The following is a 14,957-nucleotide window of genomic DNA, read 5'->3' as shown; positions in this document are numbered from 1 at the left end:
ATTTTTAAAAGGGTATAAAATTGACTTTTGTTGCAACAAAATAAAAATAATTTTAAAAAAATAGTCACGTGACACACACTACATAGACACGACACACACACATGACATACAGGACAAACTTACAATTAAAAACAAATGGGGCCAAAATTCTATTCATATTTATACAAAATAACACAACCAAAAATAAAAAGTAAAAGGGTTAAACATTTGAATAAATAAATTATTACCTCATTTAAAACTTGTAGCATAAATTTGATAAAAATATATTAGTATTTGCCAAATGTATTGTATTAATTCGGTAACAAGGAATTTTGCATTACTTTATATTTAACATTATTTTAAAACTCTGCTATATGGAAATAAGAAAAGCCCATGTTTCAAATATTAGTTAGTGGTTAGGATAAGAAGCAGAGAGTGCACTTCTGTTGCTTGGCAACCATATCTTCAAGAAAGTTAGGAATAATTCCAGCTGTTGCATTCCTGGAGGGTTAAAATAATTAATTTACTGGATTTAAAGTTTTTACCTTGTTTTCTTTTTGTTTCTTGTTTTGTTCCGTTTTCAATTGCTTTATTTTTTGGAGGTTTCTGTAAAAACTATAGCTTTTAACTTTTAAAACAAAAAGAGCCGAAGTGAGGCGAGGCGGAGGGGGGGAAGGGGGGGTGAAGAGCAACCAAGGAAGGTAGCGAGACCTGAGCCAAGAAAGATTAACTCCATCGATTAACTCCTCCTCATTATCATCTTTAGGAGAGCCTGGGGCTGCCTGTTTAGCTGCAAACATTGTGCCCCCGTGGAGGACAGAGCACAGATCAAGGGCCTTGCATATCATGCTAAACAGGACGGTGGAAACATCCTCAGAGTATCTGCCAGGGTTAAAGGCACAGTATAGCCTTTTAGAGTTTTGCCCGAGCCAAGGGAACAGATCCATTCTATTTTTGGATTGGTCGAATTTTGGCTAGTAAAAAGGTGAAACTGCAAATGTTGGAACTGTTCAGTTTCATCATCTGCGCGGTCTGCAGCGTGCCACGGGCATGGCCCAACTTCCTTGCATCCTGTTCGTGACGCCATGTGGATTGCCATGGACTCGCAGGGGCGAAAGAAAATGCAGGCCTGTTATTTACCAGGCTGCATGTGGCAACAGATTATATTGGTAAGGGATGCAAGGAGAGTGTGGGTCACGATGCAAACTGCAGACACACACACACACACTAAACTTAATCAATTTAAAAGTTTTATTGGGGATAATTACAAGGGGTAAGGGAGCAGTGTATGATTAGCTAATAGAGTTAATGAAACTTAAAACACACAATGACTAAAATATCTACTAACAATATTTATAAACAAAGATGCAGCATTTAGTAATAACTGATACTTACAAATACAAACCAACACATAAGACTGGCAAACGTAGAAGCTCTGTTTGAAACACGTGAGCTGAGAGCGAGGCTTCGAGGTGATCAGGCTCGGTTACGGGCATACACAGGATACACGGGTATACACAGGATACACGGGTATACACAGGATTCGTTTTTCTTTCTCCTCTCCCTGCCTGCACATGGCAGGCAGGCCATAAAGTACCCACTATGACATCATAGAAGTGTCATAGGGGACGGGGCCCAAAACCTGTTTGTGTTCGTTTCTGATTGGCACAAGCGAAGTTAACACCATGTAGGGGAGCAGGTGCCTTAAAGTCTGGCTTCGCCCCCAAAAGGTGAGGAAATGCATATTGTCTTAGAATGCGTTCAACACTGAATGACAAAAGAAGAGGCCAGGGCAATACCGGAATGGGCAAGTTTTACAGGATGCAGACAGGAACTCATCTCAACACATGGCAGCAACTGTCTGGAGCTGCATGGAGCCAGATACGCTGGTCTGAGTGGCACAGTAAGCGGTTTGGGGGTTGGTGAAGAGGTAGGGAGTTCCGGGGGGCAGTCAAGGGACAAGGAGCAGGGGGAGTTGGATGGGGCAGAGGTTCGAAGGGGCAGTCAGGGGACAGGCAGCAATTGGATAGGCATGGGAGTCTAAGGTTTATCAGGGGACAGGTAGGGGGTGCGGTCCTGGGGGGGGAAGTTGGGTGGGGTCTCAGGAGGGGGCAGTTGGGGACAAGGAGAAGGGAGGCTTAGATAGGGGCTGAGGTCCCAAGGGGCAGTTAGGGGCAGGGGTCTCGGGAGGGGGTAATTGGGGAACAAGGACCAGTGGGGCTTAGATAGGGGGTGGAGGTTCTGGGGGGCAGTTGGGGCAGGGGTCTGGGGAGGGGGCAATCAGCGGACAGAGGCTGGGATTCAAAGGGCTCTGGGCTGCTGGCAGCCGCGGGGATCCCAGAGCCCTTTAAATCCCAGCCCCGGCTGGGAGTCAGAGGACTCTGGGCTGCCTGCAACCGCAGGGAGCCCAGAGCCTTTTAAATCCCAGCCGGGGCCGGGAATCAGAGGGCTCTGGGCTGCCCGCTGCGGCGGGGAGCCCAGAACCCTTTAAATCTCAGCCGCGGCCGGGAATCAGAGGGCTCTGGGCTGCCTGCAACCGCGGGGAGCCCAGAGCCTTTTAAATCCCAGCCGCAGCCGGGAATCAGAGGGCTCTGGGCTTCCCGCTGCAGCAGGCAGCCCAGAGCCCTCTGATTCCCGGCCGCGGCTGGGATTTAAAGGGCTCTGGGCTGCCTGCAACCGCGGGGAGCGCAGAGCCTTTTAAATCCCCGCCGCGGCTGGGATTTAAAGGGCTCTGGGCTGCCTGCAAACGCGGGGAGCCCAGAGCCTTTTAAATCCCAGCCGCAGCCGGGAATCAGAGGGCTCTGGGCTGTCTGCTGCGGCGGGGAGCCCAGAGCCCTTTAAATCCCAGCCGCGGCCGGGAATCAGAGGGCTCTGGGCTGTCTGCTGCGGCGGGGAGCCCAGAGCCTTTTAAATCCCAGCCGCAGCCGGGAATCAGAGGGCTCTGGGCTTCCCGCTGCAGCAGGCAGCCCAGAGCCCTCTGATTCCCGGCCGCGGCTGGGATTTAAAGGGCTCTGGGCTGCCTGCAAACGCGGGAGCCCAGAGCCTTTTAAATCCCAGCCGCAGCCGGGAATCAGAGGGCTCTGGGCTGTCTGCTGCGGCGGGGAGCCCAGAGCCCTTTAAATCCCAGCCGCGGCCGGGAATCAGAGGGCTCTGGGCTGTCTGCTGCGGCGGGCAGCCCAGAGCCTTTTAAATCCCAGCCGCAGCCGGGAATCAGAGGGCTCTGGGCTGTCTGCTGCGGCGGGCAGCCCAGAGCCTTTTAAATCCCAGCCGCCGCCGGGAATCAGAGGGCTCTGGGCTGCCTGCAACCGCGGGGAGCCCAGAGCCTTTTAAATCCCAGCCGCAGCCGGGAATCAGAGGGCTCTGGGCTTCCCGCTGCAGCAGGCCCCCCAGCGCCCTCTTATGCCCGGCCGCGGCTGGGATTTAAAGGGCTCTGGGCTGCCTGCAACCGCGGGGAGCGCAGAGCCTTTTAAATCCCAGCCGCGGCTGGGATTTAAAGGGCTCTGGGCTGCCTGCAAACGCGGGGAGCCCAGAGCCTTTTAAATCCCAGCCGCAGCCGGGAATCAGAGGGCTCTGGGCTGTCTGCTGCGGCGGGCAGCCCAGAGCCTTTTAAATCCCAGCCGCCGCCGGGAATCAGAGGGCTCTGGGCTGCCTGCAACCGCGGGGAGCCCAGAGCCTTTTAAATCTCAGCCGCTGCTGGGATTTAAAGGGCTCTGGGCTGCCTGCAACCGCGGGGAGCCCAGAGCCTTTTTAATCCCAGCCGCAGCCGGGAATCAGAGGGCTCTGGGCTTCCCGCTGCAGCAGGCAGCCCAGAGCCCTCTGATTCCCAGCCGCGGCTGGGATTTAAAGGGCTCTGGGCAGCCCCGGCGGCGGCGGCAGCGGCGGGGGGCGCTCCAAGCAGGGGAGAAAAAATATTGGTGGGGCAGAGCCCCTGCTTGGGATTTATTCATGGGGCTAAAGCCCCAGAGCCCCATATAAGTCAGCGCCTATGGATAGTGGGACGGACCCGCCTTTCAATGTTAAGGTCAGAAGGGACAATTCTGACCATCTGGTCTGGCCCGTGTCAGGCAGGAGGTCAGAGAATTTCATTCTATGATTCCCATGTCAATCCCATAATTTCGGGTTGAGCGAATGAGGAGCTTTTCCAAAGATGCTCAAATTTCAGAACTTCCAGCGATGGAGAATCCACCATGACCCTCGGTAACTAGTTCCAATGGCTACTTCCCCTCATGGTTAAAAAGTTACCCCTTATTTCCAGTGTTAGCAGGTCTAGCTTCAACGTCCACCCATTGCATCTTGTTCTCTCTTTGTCTGGAAAACTAAAGAGCCATCTACTATCGTCTCACCATGTATCTACTTACAGACCATGGCCAAGTTGCTTCTTAACCCCCGCGGTAAACTAAATAGATTGAACTTTTTCAGTCTCTCACCACAAGGCAGATTTTCCAGACCACGAATTAGCCTTGTAACTCTTTCCTGAACCTTTTCCATGAGCGGTAAATCTAGCTCCCTGCTCCTGCTCAGTATGGCCCTGTCTATACACCGAGTTCACTCTCTTAGCTACAGTGTTGTACGGGGGGCTCATGTTCGGCTGCTTTCCACCCATGGCCCCTAAATCCTTTACAGAATCACTAATACAGACTAACATGGCTCCCCCGATACAGAATCACTGCTTTCCTGGCTAGCGTCTTCATCTCGCATGGCCGACGTTCTTGATTCCTGGATAGCGTTTGGCAGCATTGAATGCCCCTTTTGTAAAGTGGTTTAAGACCTTGGCTGAAGGGTGCTAAATAAGTGCAAAATTTACACTCCTCCCCCCTGCCCCCCATCTTCAGCATCAACCACCCTGAGCCCAGTCAGCCATGGCACCAGGAACCCAGTGGTGTATTCGATATCCCAATTGTGACCAAGCAGAGTCTGGCTAATGCAGATCATAGCGGCTCATAATGATTTGCCACTCACCATAATTGTTACCTATGCGCTTGCCTGTGCCTGTCACTTTCCAGCCCTTTGAACAGCCCCCAGACAAAGTGACTCCTGCTGGGGTGGAAGTTTAGCAGAATATTTTTCAGGGCTGTTAACTTCTTTTCTTTTTTCCGTGGTACCTGCAGAAATAAATTCTTTAATACTTTGAGGTGACTGGGCTCCATTGTTCATGGCTGCATCCCGCTGTGGGAATGAAAACCTGGACTTTAAGTGCTGTTTAGTCAAGAGTTTTTTCAGCTCTTAAAATCCCGTTTTCTTGCTGTGTCCCAGAGGAAGTGCATGCAGTGGGGGTGGCTTAGGATTGCTGGGGCTAATGGGGTTTCTCTGGTCTGTGACAATTCCTGTACCGTTGCTGCCAAAACCTCAGTGACACGACTGAACTCCATGTAATGCTTGGAAATACTATGAATAACAGGTGCTAAGTGATTTATGGACATTGTTTTTTAAAAAGAAATGGCGCGGCACGTTACAACACAATGTAGAGATGGGAAATGAAAGCAGTCGCGCAGCCCCATTTATAAAGCTCACGCGCTTGTGTATCTGTCTCTGAATCCTGGCGTGATAATCCAGCTCACATTAGTTTATTAATAAAAAATCAATTTTGGTGAATTATTTACTGAGCACTAGTTAAATATGCATGAATGTTCCCTTAGAGTAAAATATTCCCCAAATGCCTTTGGCTGCGAGCCTTATGGAAAGTCACTTTAAATCCTGGATTGTCAGGGTCTGCAGTGGATTTTTTTTTAAATGTGTGAGAACCTGCTCTTGGGTATCCCAGGACACCCCCCTTCAAAAAAGGAGCCGGGGGGGGGAGTGGAGTTTTGATGCAAACTAACGTGTGTTTATCTTCTCCTCCCAAAGATCCCAAACTGACCCCTGCAAGTTCTGCCAGACCCCACAGCGCTAGGGCACAAAGTGAGACACTTCACAGACAAGTGGAAAGGAAGATTTTGTAAAGTGGAGCTATAAGAGCCCCGGCACCAAAGGACCTAAGGGATGAGCTCCTGGGATGGTGCCCAGAAAGCTGTGGGATCACCGCCCTGCTTGGCCACAAACTCCCCGGGTGACCTTGGGAAGGTCCCTTCATCTCTTTGGACCTCAATTCCCATCTGTAACTTGGGGAGAATGATCCTTTGGGGCAGCACATGGCAGGATGGGGCCCTGATCTCGGCGTCTGGGCGGCGCCTGGCGCGACGGGGCCCTGATCTCACCCAGGGTCTGGGCAGCGCCCGGCGCGACGGGGCCCCGATCTCGCTTGGGGTCTGGGCAGCGCCCGGCGTGACAGGGCCCCAATCTCGCTTGGGGTCTGGGCGGTGCCCGGCGCGACGGGGCCCCGATCTCGCTTGGGGTCTGGGCAGCGCCCAGCGCGACGGGGCCCTGATCTCACCCAGGGTCTGGGCAGCGCCCGGCACGACGGGGCCCCGATCTCGCTTGGGGTCTGGGCAGCGCCCGGCGCGACGGGGCCCTGATCTCACCCAGGGTCTGGGCAGCGCCCGGCACGACGGGGCCCCGATCTCGCTTGGGGTCTGGGCGGTGCCCGGCGCGACGGGGCCCTGATCTCGCTTGGGGTCTGGGCAGCGCCTGGCGTGATGGGGCCCCGATCTCGCTTGGGGTCTGGGCAGCGCCCAGCGCGACGAGGTGACGGGTCTGGGGGTGGGGGTGAGGGTGTGCTGGAGGGTGCCCGGGTAAAACGCTGAGGTTATTTTTGTAGCAAAGCAGACCAACTGGTGACTGACTTCTTCAATATCTCAGATAGTGCCGTGGCTTGTTCCCAAGGCCCAGCACTTTAAATAATGATTCTACACTACAAATAAGTCGTAAATGAGAGGAACAGAGTAGAATTTAATTATATCAATTAAATACAGTCTATTGTGGTGCCGAAAACAAGACACAGCGGTTTAGCTGCAGTATTATTATTATTATTTTTAAATAACTTGGGAGTAGCCTTGATTTGCATATTTGGCCATAAACATCCTGCCTGCATTGTTCCCTGCAGCGGGAGAGTTCTGCTACCGGCGGCGAGGGCTCCGCCGCACGCTCACCCGGGAGAGAGCGGCGCTCAGGAATGAGAAATAGCCTTGTTCATTGCACAGACCTGCCTCGCTAGCTTCCCGCTCTCGTTACCGAAGAGTCTCACACGCTGTTAATCTATTGAGCCTCATGCCGTCCATCGAAGTCAGGGCCATGCGAACAGTTCCAGATCCCAGAAGCCAAGAGAGACACAAAGGGCAACATTTTCCAAAGCGCCTACGTGACTTAGGAGCCAAGATCCCATTTTAAAAAGTGACTTAGGGGCCTTTGACCATTTTACCCTAAGGGCTAGATGCACCCGGGGGCTTAGACTCAGCGATGCCTCTGTGCAAAAGGCGCTCCCCATTCAGAACCTCCTGCAGCAATGACTGGTTGCCCAAAGCAGGCAGTGAGCTCTGGGGAGGCTTTGCCTAGGGCCTGCTTTGGAAACCCCAGGTATTGTACGCAGGAGACGTAGACGGGGCATAAGTTTACAGACTGCAGCTGAGCACCCAGGCCTAAGGAAATGCACGAAAAGCCCTTGATGCTGTTCTGGGATGAATCCGCAGAGCCTGGCAGCCATTCATACTTGGCACGGTGATTGGGCCACATAATTTATTTCTTTGCAATTATCTTCTCGCTTTATACGAGAGAGACTGAGAGAGAGCAGAGGGGCTAGGGAAGGGCTGAGTCTGAAGAGGGCTCGGTGAAATAAACCATTTCTTAAATATGGATCAGTAAGAGAACATTAAAATCAGCCACAAGCAGGGAATTTAAAGTAATCAAATTTTTATGAGCTTGAATCCCATGAATTTCAATCTGGTGCCATTTTCAGATCGTCTGGCTCCGGCACTTTGGATTTATCCTTCTGAGGAGTAGAACTAGCAATGGGCCAGTGAAAAAATGCAGTTTCTTTTCTCAAGCAGTCCTCTCTGATCCCTGTGGTGTATTTTTCTGCAGGTCTGTTCCTCTAATGAGAGCTGCTGAAAGTCAGGGCTGGGGATTTAACTTGCTTTTAAACTAATATCAACATCTGTCAGTGGCAGCTTTAAGAAACTAAGGGCAACAGAAGGAATTAATAACGATCTCGGCCTCTCCATTTAAACTAATGCTCTTTGGCAAGTGAGCCCGGCTTAGACTACTACTTTAAAGAGACAGATCTCTCGCTGGTATAAATTGACAGGGCCTGTTAATGTTGATGGAGCGGTGTCGATTTACCCCAGATGGGGCTCTGGCCCCATTGACTTCAATGGAGCTACATCTGATTTACACCAGATGGGGATTTGGCATGTGCTTGTGGAATTCACTGGCATATGGGGCTGAATTCTGTGCTTAGCCACACAATGCAAACGCCGTCTGTTTTTTTATTTCATTTTTGCCAGAAGCTGGGAATTGGCCACTGTTGAAAGACAGGATACTGGGCTAGATGGACAGGATACTGGGCTAGATGGACCTTTGGTCTGGCCCAGAATGTACGTTCTTATGTCCCCATTGCAGGTGTGGCTCTATTATGAAGTGGATTCATTTGGGATTGGCAGTAGGTGGGAGGCCAGGTACCGAGGAGATGAAAGGCCTGGTCACCCCTCGCTGGTGCTGATTAGCAATCTCCCCCCACCCCCAGAGGGAGCATGGAATTGTTCCATTCGAGTGTTTTATTTCCAAAGAATGAGTTGCATTGATCGCAGAGCAGAGACTGGCCAGGCCTGAGCAATCAATGGAATGATTAAATATGCGCCAGGACATATGCGAGCGTGTGTGAACACATGCGCACACCCACAAACACCCCCCTCCCCCACAGAGCCTGCTGGCTGGTGCTGTGATCTGTTGAGGGTTCTAGGGAAACATGCACAATTACAGCTACACCTGTGGGTGCGAATGCACACACACGTGCATACATGGCTGCCCACACTGGGAGCATGCACGTGCGTGTTTGTGCATGCACACACACACACACACACACACACCCCACTGGATGAGCACAGAGATGCACACACACATAATGGTGTATCTGTGCACAAGCATGCCCATATGCTCACATGTACACACAGACTGACATGCAAAGCTACATGTGCACACACACACACACGGGTGAACATATACATACACACACAAACACACACACACACACACACACGTGGGTGATCATATACATACACAAACACAGACACACACATGGATGTTCACTAGTTGCCCACATGCACCCCACGCCCCCACCTCCCACAGAAAAGTGGTAGCCAGGCCTCAGGTGCACCCCCCCCCCCACTTTGATTTAAGCAAATCCCAACACAAATCCACCCAGATCCCTTTGCTTCAGTTTTGTACCATGCCGCATTTGCACCCACTCCAGCTAGGTGAGCTCAGAGGAAAGCCAGCTCAAGACAAGCTGCTGCCCTAAGCAAAGCTTCAGTGCGCTGCCTGTCTCCTCATGGGTCTAGGGTGGCAGACTTGGCCCGGCTGCGGGGCGTGGACCAAGTCTAAGTGAGGGGCATTGTGACCCAGTGCACGAGGCTTCAGGGCCACGCAGACTTGGCCTGGCTGCCCCTCTGTCATGACAAAGGCGCAGCAGGGCCAAATATGCTGCCCATGGCAGCTACCCAGGAATCTGCCACTCTGGACAGCTGCCTAGTTTGCCGATAGCCAGGACCGGCTGCACTTTAGTGCTCCTGCAGCTGACGCGCTCCGGCTGCAGTCAGAGAAAAGCCATTGCACTGCAGTGCTGCTGCAGCTGACGCGCTCCGGCTGCAGTCAGAGAAAAGCCATTGCACTGCAGTGCTCCTGCAGCTGTCACGCTCCGGCTGTAGTCAGAGAAAAGCCATTGCACTGCAGTGCTGCTGCAGCTGACACGCTCCGGCTGCAATCAGAGAAAAGCCATTGCACTGCAGCTCTCCTGCAGCTGTCACGCTCCAGCTGCAGTCAGAGAAAAGCCATTGCACTGCAGTGCTGCTGCAGCTGACGTGCTCCGGCTGCAGTCAGAGAAAAGCCATTGCACTGCAGTGCTGCTGCAGCTGTCACGCTCCGGCTGCAGTCAGAGAAAAGCCATTGCACTGCAGCTCTCCTGCAGCTGTCAGGCTCCAGCTGCAGTCAGAAAAAACCATTGCACTGCAGCTCTCCTGCAGCTGTCACGCTCTGGCTTCAGTCAGAGAAAAGCCATTGCACTGCAGCTCTCCTGCAGCTGTCATGCTCCGGCTGCAGTCAGAGAAAAGCCATTGCACTGCAGTGCTCCTGCAGCTGTCACGCTCCGGCTGCAGTCAGAGAAAAGCCATTGCACTGAAGCTCTCCTGCAGCTGTCGCGCTCTGGCTGCAGTAAGAGAAAAGCCATTGCACTGCAGCTCTCCTGCAGCTGTCACGCTCTGGCTGCAGTCAGAGAAAAGCCATTGCACTGCAGCTCTCCTGCAGCTGTCACGCTCTGGCTGCAGTCAGAGAAAAGCCATTGCACTGCAGCTCTCCTGCAGCTGTCGCGCTCTGGCTGCAGTCAGAGAAAAGCCATTGCACTGCAGCTCTCCTGCAGCTGTCACGCTCCGGCTGCAGTCAGAGAAAAGCCATTGCACTGCAGTGCTCCTGCAGCTGACATGCTCTGGCTGCAGTCAGAGAAAAGCCATTGCACTGCAGTGCTCCTGCAGCTGTCACGCTCCGGCTGCAGTCAGAGAAAAGCCATTGCACTGCAGCTCTCCTGCAGCTGTCGCGCTCTGGCTGCAGTAAGAGAAAAGCCATTGCACTGCAGTGCTCCTGCAGCTGTCACGCTCCGACTGCAGTCAGAGAAAAGCCATTGCACTGCAGCTCTCCTGCAGCTGTCACGCTCCGGCTGCAGTCAGAGAAAAGCCATTGCACTGCAGTGCTCCTGCAGCTGACACGCTCCGGCTGCAGTCAGAGAAAAGCCATTGCACTGCAGTGCTCCTGCAGCTGTTACGCTCCGGCTGCAGTCAGAGAAAAGCCATTGCACTGCAGTGCTCCTGCAGCTGACACGCTCCGGCTGCAGTCAGAGTAAAGCCATTGCACTGCAGTGCTCCTGCAGCTGACACGCTCCGGCTGCAGTCAGAGAAAAGCCATTGCACTGCAGTGCTCCTGCAGCTGACACGCTCCGGCTGCAGTCAGAGAAAAGCCATTGCACTGCAGTGCTCCTGCAGCTGACACGCTCCGGCTGCAGTCAGAGAAAAGCCATTGCACTGCAGTGCTCCTGCAGCTGACACGCTCCAGCTTCAGTCAGAGAAAAGCCATTGCACTGCAGCTCTCCTGCAGCTGACGCGCTCCGGCTGCAGTCAGAGAAAAGCCATTGCACTGCAGTGCTGCTGCAGCTGACGCGCTCCGGCTGCAGTCAGAGAAAAGCCATTGCACTGCAGCTCTCCTGCAGCTGTCACACTCTGGCTGCAGTCAGAGAAAAGCCATTGTACTGCAGCTCTCCTGCAGCTGTCACGCTCTGGCTGCAGTCAGAGAAAAGCCATTGCACTGCAGCTCTCCTGCAGCTGACACGCTCCGGCTGCAGTCAGAGAAAAGCCATTGCACTGCAGCTCTCCTGCAGCTGTCACGCTCTGGCTGCAGTCAGAGAAAAGCCATTGCACTGCAGCTCTCCTGCAGCTGTCGCGCTCTGGCTGCAGTCAGAGAAAAGCCATTGCACTGCAGTGCTCCTGCAGCTGACACGCTCTGGGCACAGGCCGGCTCTACTGTTTTGGCCGCTCCAAGCAGCGTGCCGAATTGCTGCTGCGGAAGGCGGGGGCAGTCCGTGTGCAGTTAGGGCGGCTTGTGCATTCCTGTGGCGGCTGAAGACAGACGCTGCACCGCTGCGGACAGCTGAACATAGAAGCTGCCGCTGAATTGCCGCCACTGCGGAAACGCGCGTGCCCCACTAACGGACTGCCCCCACCGTCCGGCGGCAATTCAGCGCACTGCTTGGGGGCAACAACACAGGTCCTGCTGCCCCTTGCAGATTGCTGCCCCAAGCACCTGCTTGGGATGCTGGTGCCTGGAGCCGGCCCCGTCTGGGCAAGACACTCAGAGTTATTAATTCAAACCTTTATTTGAGCCAAAAGCGTAGCTTGCAGCTACGATTACTGTACAAGCAACAAATCACAGGTAGGCAGAAAAAGACAATGGCCAGTTCTCGTCTCCTGGGGCGTGCGTGTAACCCTCACACCTCCTGGGTGTGGTGTCTGTCCCATCAGGTGGGACCGAGACCCGTTAGAGAGACAGATTAATGAGTCTGCTCTACAGCCTTAACTAAGGGCCACATGGCTTTTAGCTCATGCAGTAGAAGCTCATGTATTAAGCTCCAGAAGTCCCAGATTCGATCCTGCCCACCGGCAACCAGGGTCTGTCAGTGTTACATAAACAGATCACAATTAATTCCTCCTATGATGCTCCAACTACTCCCTTACAGGCCCGGAGCTGCCGGGGCTCTGAACTGCCGGGGCTCTGAACCGCCAGGCCCAGAGGTGCCGGGGCTCTGAACCCGCCAGGCCCGGAGGTGCCGGGGCTCTGAACTGCCAGGCCCGGAGCTGCCGGGGCTCTGAACTGCCCAGCCCAGATGTACCGGGGCTCTGAGCTGCTGGGGCTCTGAACCTGCCAGGCCCGGAGGTGCCGGGGCTCTGAACCCGCCAGGCCCGGAGGTGCCGGGGCTCTGAACCCGCCAGGCCCGGAGGTGCCGGGACTCTGAACCTGCCAGGCCCGGAGGTGCTGGGGCTCTGAACCGCCAGGCCCAGAGGTACCGGGGCTCTGAACCCGCCAGGCCCAGAGGTACCGGGGCTCTGAACCCGCCAGGCCCGGAGGTGCCGGGGCTCTGAACCCGCCAGGCCCGGAGGTACCGGGGTTCTGACCTGCCAGGCTCAGAGGTGCCGGGGCTCTGAACCCTCCAGGCCCGGAGGTGCCGGGGTTCTGACCTGCCAGGCCCGGAGGTGCCGGGGCTCTGAACCTGCCAGGCCCGGAGGTGCCGGGGCTCTGAACCTGCCAGGCCCGGAGGTGCCGGGGCTCTGAACTGCCAGGCCCGGAGGTGCCGGGGCTCTGAACCCGCCAGGCCCGGAGGTGCCGGGGCTCTGAACTGCCAGGCCCGGAGGTGCCGGGGCTCTGAACCCGCCAGGCCCGGAGGTGCCGGGGCTCTGAACCCGCCAGGCCCGGAGGTGCCGGGGCTCTGAACCCGCCAGGCCCGGAGGTGCCGGGGCTCTGAACCCGCCAGGCCCGGAGGTGCCGGGGCTCTGACCTGCCAGGCCTGGAGGTGCCGGGGCTCTGAACCCGCCAGGCCCGGAGGTACCGGGGTTCTGACCTGCCAGGCCCGGAGGTGCCGGGGCTCTGAACCCGCCAGGCCCGGAGGTGCCGGGGCTCTGAACCCGCCAGGCCCGGAGGAGCCGGGGCTCTGAACTGCCAGGCCCAGACGTGCCGGGGCTCTGAACTGCCAGGCCCAGAGGTGCCGGGGCTCTGAACCCGCCAGGCCCGGAGGTGCCGGGGCTCTGAACCTGCCAGGCCCGGAGGTGCCGAGGCTCTGAACAGCCAGGCCCGGAGGTGCCGGGGCTCTGAACCCACCAGGCCCGGAGGTGCTGGGGTTCTGACCTGCCAGGCCCGGAGGTGCCGGGGCTCTGAACCCGCCAGGCCCGGAGGTGCCGGGGCTCTGACCTGCCAGGCCCAGGGGTGCCAGGGCTCTGAACCCGCCAGGCCCAGACGTGCCGGGGCTCTGAACCGCCAGGCCCGGAGGTGCCGGGGCTCTGAACCCGCCAGGCCCGGAGGTGCCGGGGCTCTGAACCCGCCAGGCCCGGAGGTGCCGGGGCTCTGAACCCGCCAGGCCCGGAGGTGCCGGGGCTCTGAACTGCCAGGCCCGGAGGTGCCGGGGTTCTGACCTGCCAGGTCCAGGGGTGTCAGGGCTCTGAACGACCAGGCCCGGAGGTGCCGGGGCTCAGCCCTGGCACAAATTAAGCCCTGCTTCAATCTAGCTAGCTCAGATACCAGAGTGGTGAGGCCAGCCCAGCCGCTGTGGCAGTGCAGGCAGTATGAGGCCATCTGGATACCTGGGTAATTAGCCCACCCTGAATGCCCTGGGACCCGAGTTTGCGCTAGCTCAGGTATGGCTCCTTCAGCTGCATCACATCCGCGCTGGCAGTGTATAAACCCCCTTGGGGGCCTGTAATGTTCTGGTGGGGGCCCAAGGCTAATGCTGCTGCTTCGTTTCTGAGTCAGGTGTGCGGGAATCGTCAGTGACTGCCAGGATGGATGGATAGAGGGGTGTGTATGGGGAGGGATGGATGGATAGATAGAGGGGTGTGTATGGGGAGGGATGGCTGGATAGTGGGGTGTGTATGGGGAGGGATGGATGGATAGAGGGGTGTGTATGGGGAGGGATGGCTGGATAGAGGGGTGTGTATGGGAGAGATGGCTGGATAGATAGAGGGGTGTGTATGGGGAGGGATGGATGGATGGATAGAGGGGTGTGTATGGGGAGGGATGGCTGGATAGAGAGAGGAGTGTGTAAGGGGATGGCTGGATGTATAGATGGAGGGGTGTGTGTATATGGATGGATGGCTAGATAGACGGGTGGATATAGGGATGGATAGACAGACAGATGGGTATGATGATGGATGGATGGATAGAGGGGTGTGTATGGGAATGGATGAATGGATAGATGGCTGTATATGGGGATGGATGGATAGACAGGTGGGTATGGGGATAGATGGATGGATAGAGGGATGTGTATGACAGGTAGAAGGCTATGGCTATGGATGGATTATGGCTAGGGTAGATGGCTAGAGGTATGAGTATGATGACAAAAAAGGACCTGGGGTTACAATGGACGAGAAGCTGGATATGAGTCAACAGTGTGCTCTTGTTGCCAAGAAGGCTAGGGGACATTGCCAGTAGATCGAGGGACGTGATCATTCCCCTCTATTCGACATTGGTGAGGCCTCATCTGGAGTACTGTGTCCAGTTTTGGACCCCACATTACAAGAAGGATGTGGAAAAGTAGGAACGTTCTCAGTGGTGGCAGATGACAGAACAAGGAGTAATGGTCT

The 14,957-nt window shown here is 55.3% G+C and overlaps 1 long non-coding RNA gene across 2 annotated transcripts in view; it reads left to right on the top strand.

Annotated features, from left to right (window-relative positions):
- Positions 1-14,957, top strand: part of LOC123350331 — a 67,387-nt gene that overhangs the window by 19,194 nt on the left and 33,236 nt on the right. The window contains exon 4 of one of the 2 annotated variants that reach the window (XR_006573748.1): positions 5,824-6,015. The exons of the other annotated variant lie outside the window; for it this stretch is intronic. This is a non-coding gene — a long non-coding RNA (uncharacterized LOC123350331). Of the gene's footprint in view, positions 1-5,823; positions 6,016-14,957 lie in introns of those variants that run through there. 2 annotated transcript variants of the gene reach the window in all.

Source organism: Mauremys mutica, chromosome 15, assembly GCF_020497125.1.
Source record: "Mauremys mutica isolate MM-2020 ecotype Southern chromosome 15, ASM2049712v1, whole genome shotgun sequence".
In the NCBI taxonomy this organism is placed as follows: Eukaryota; Metazoa; Chordata; order Testudines; family Geoemydidae; genus Mauremys; species Mauremys mutica.
Note: the sequence above shows the minus strand (reverse complement) of the source record. Positions and strands in the feature narration are given on the sequence as shown.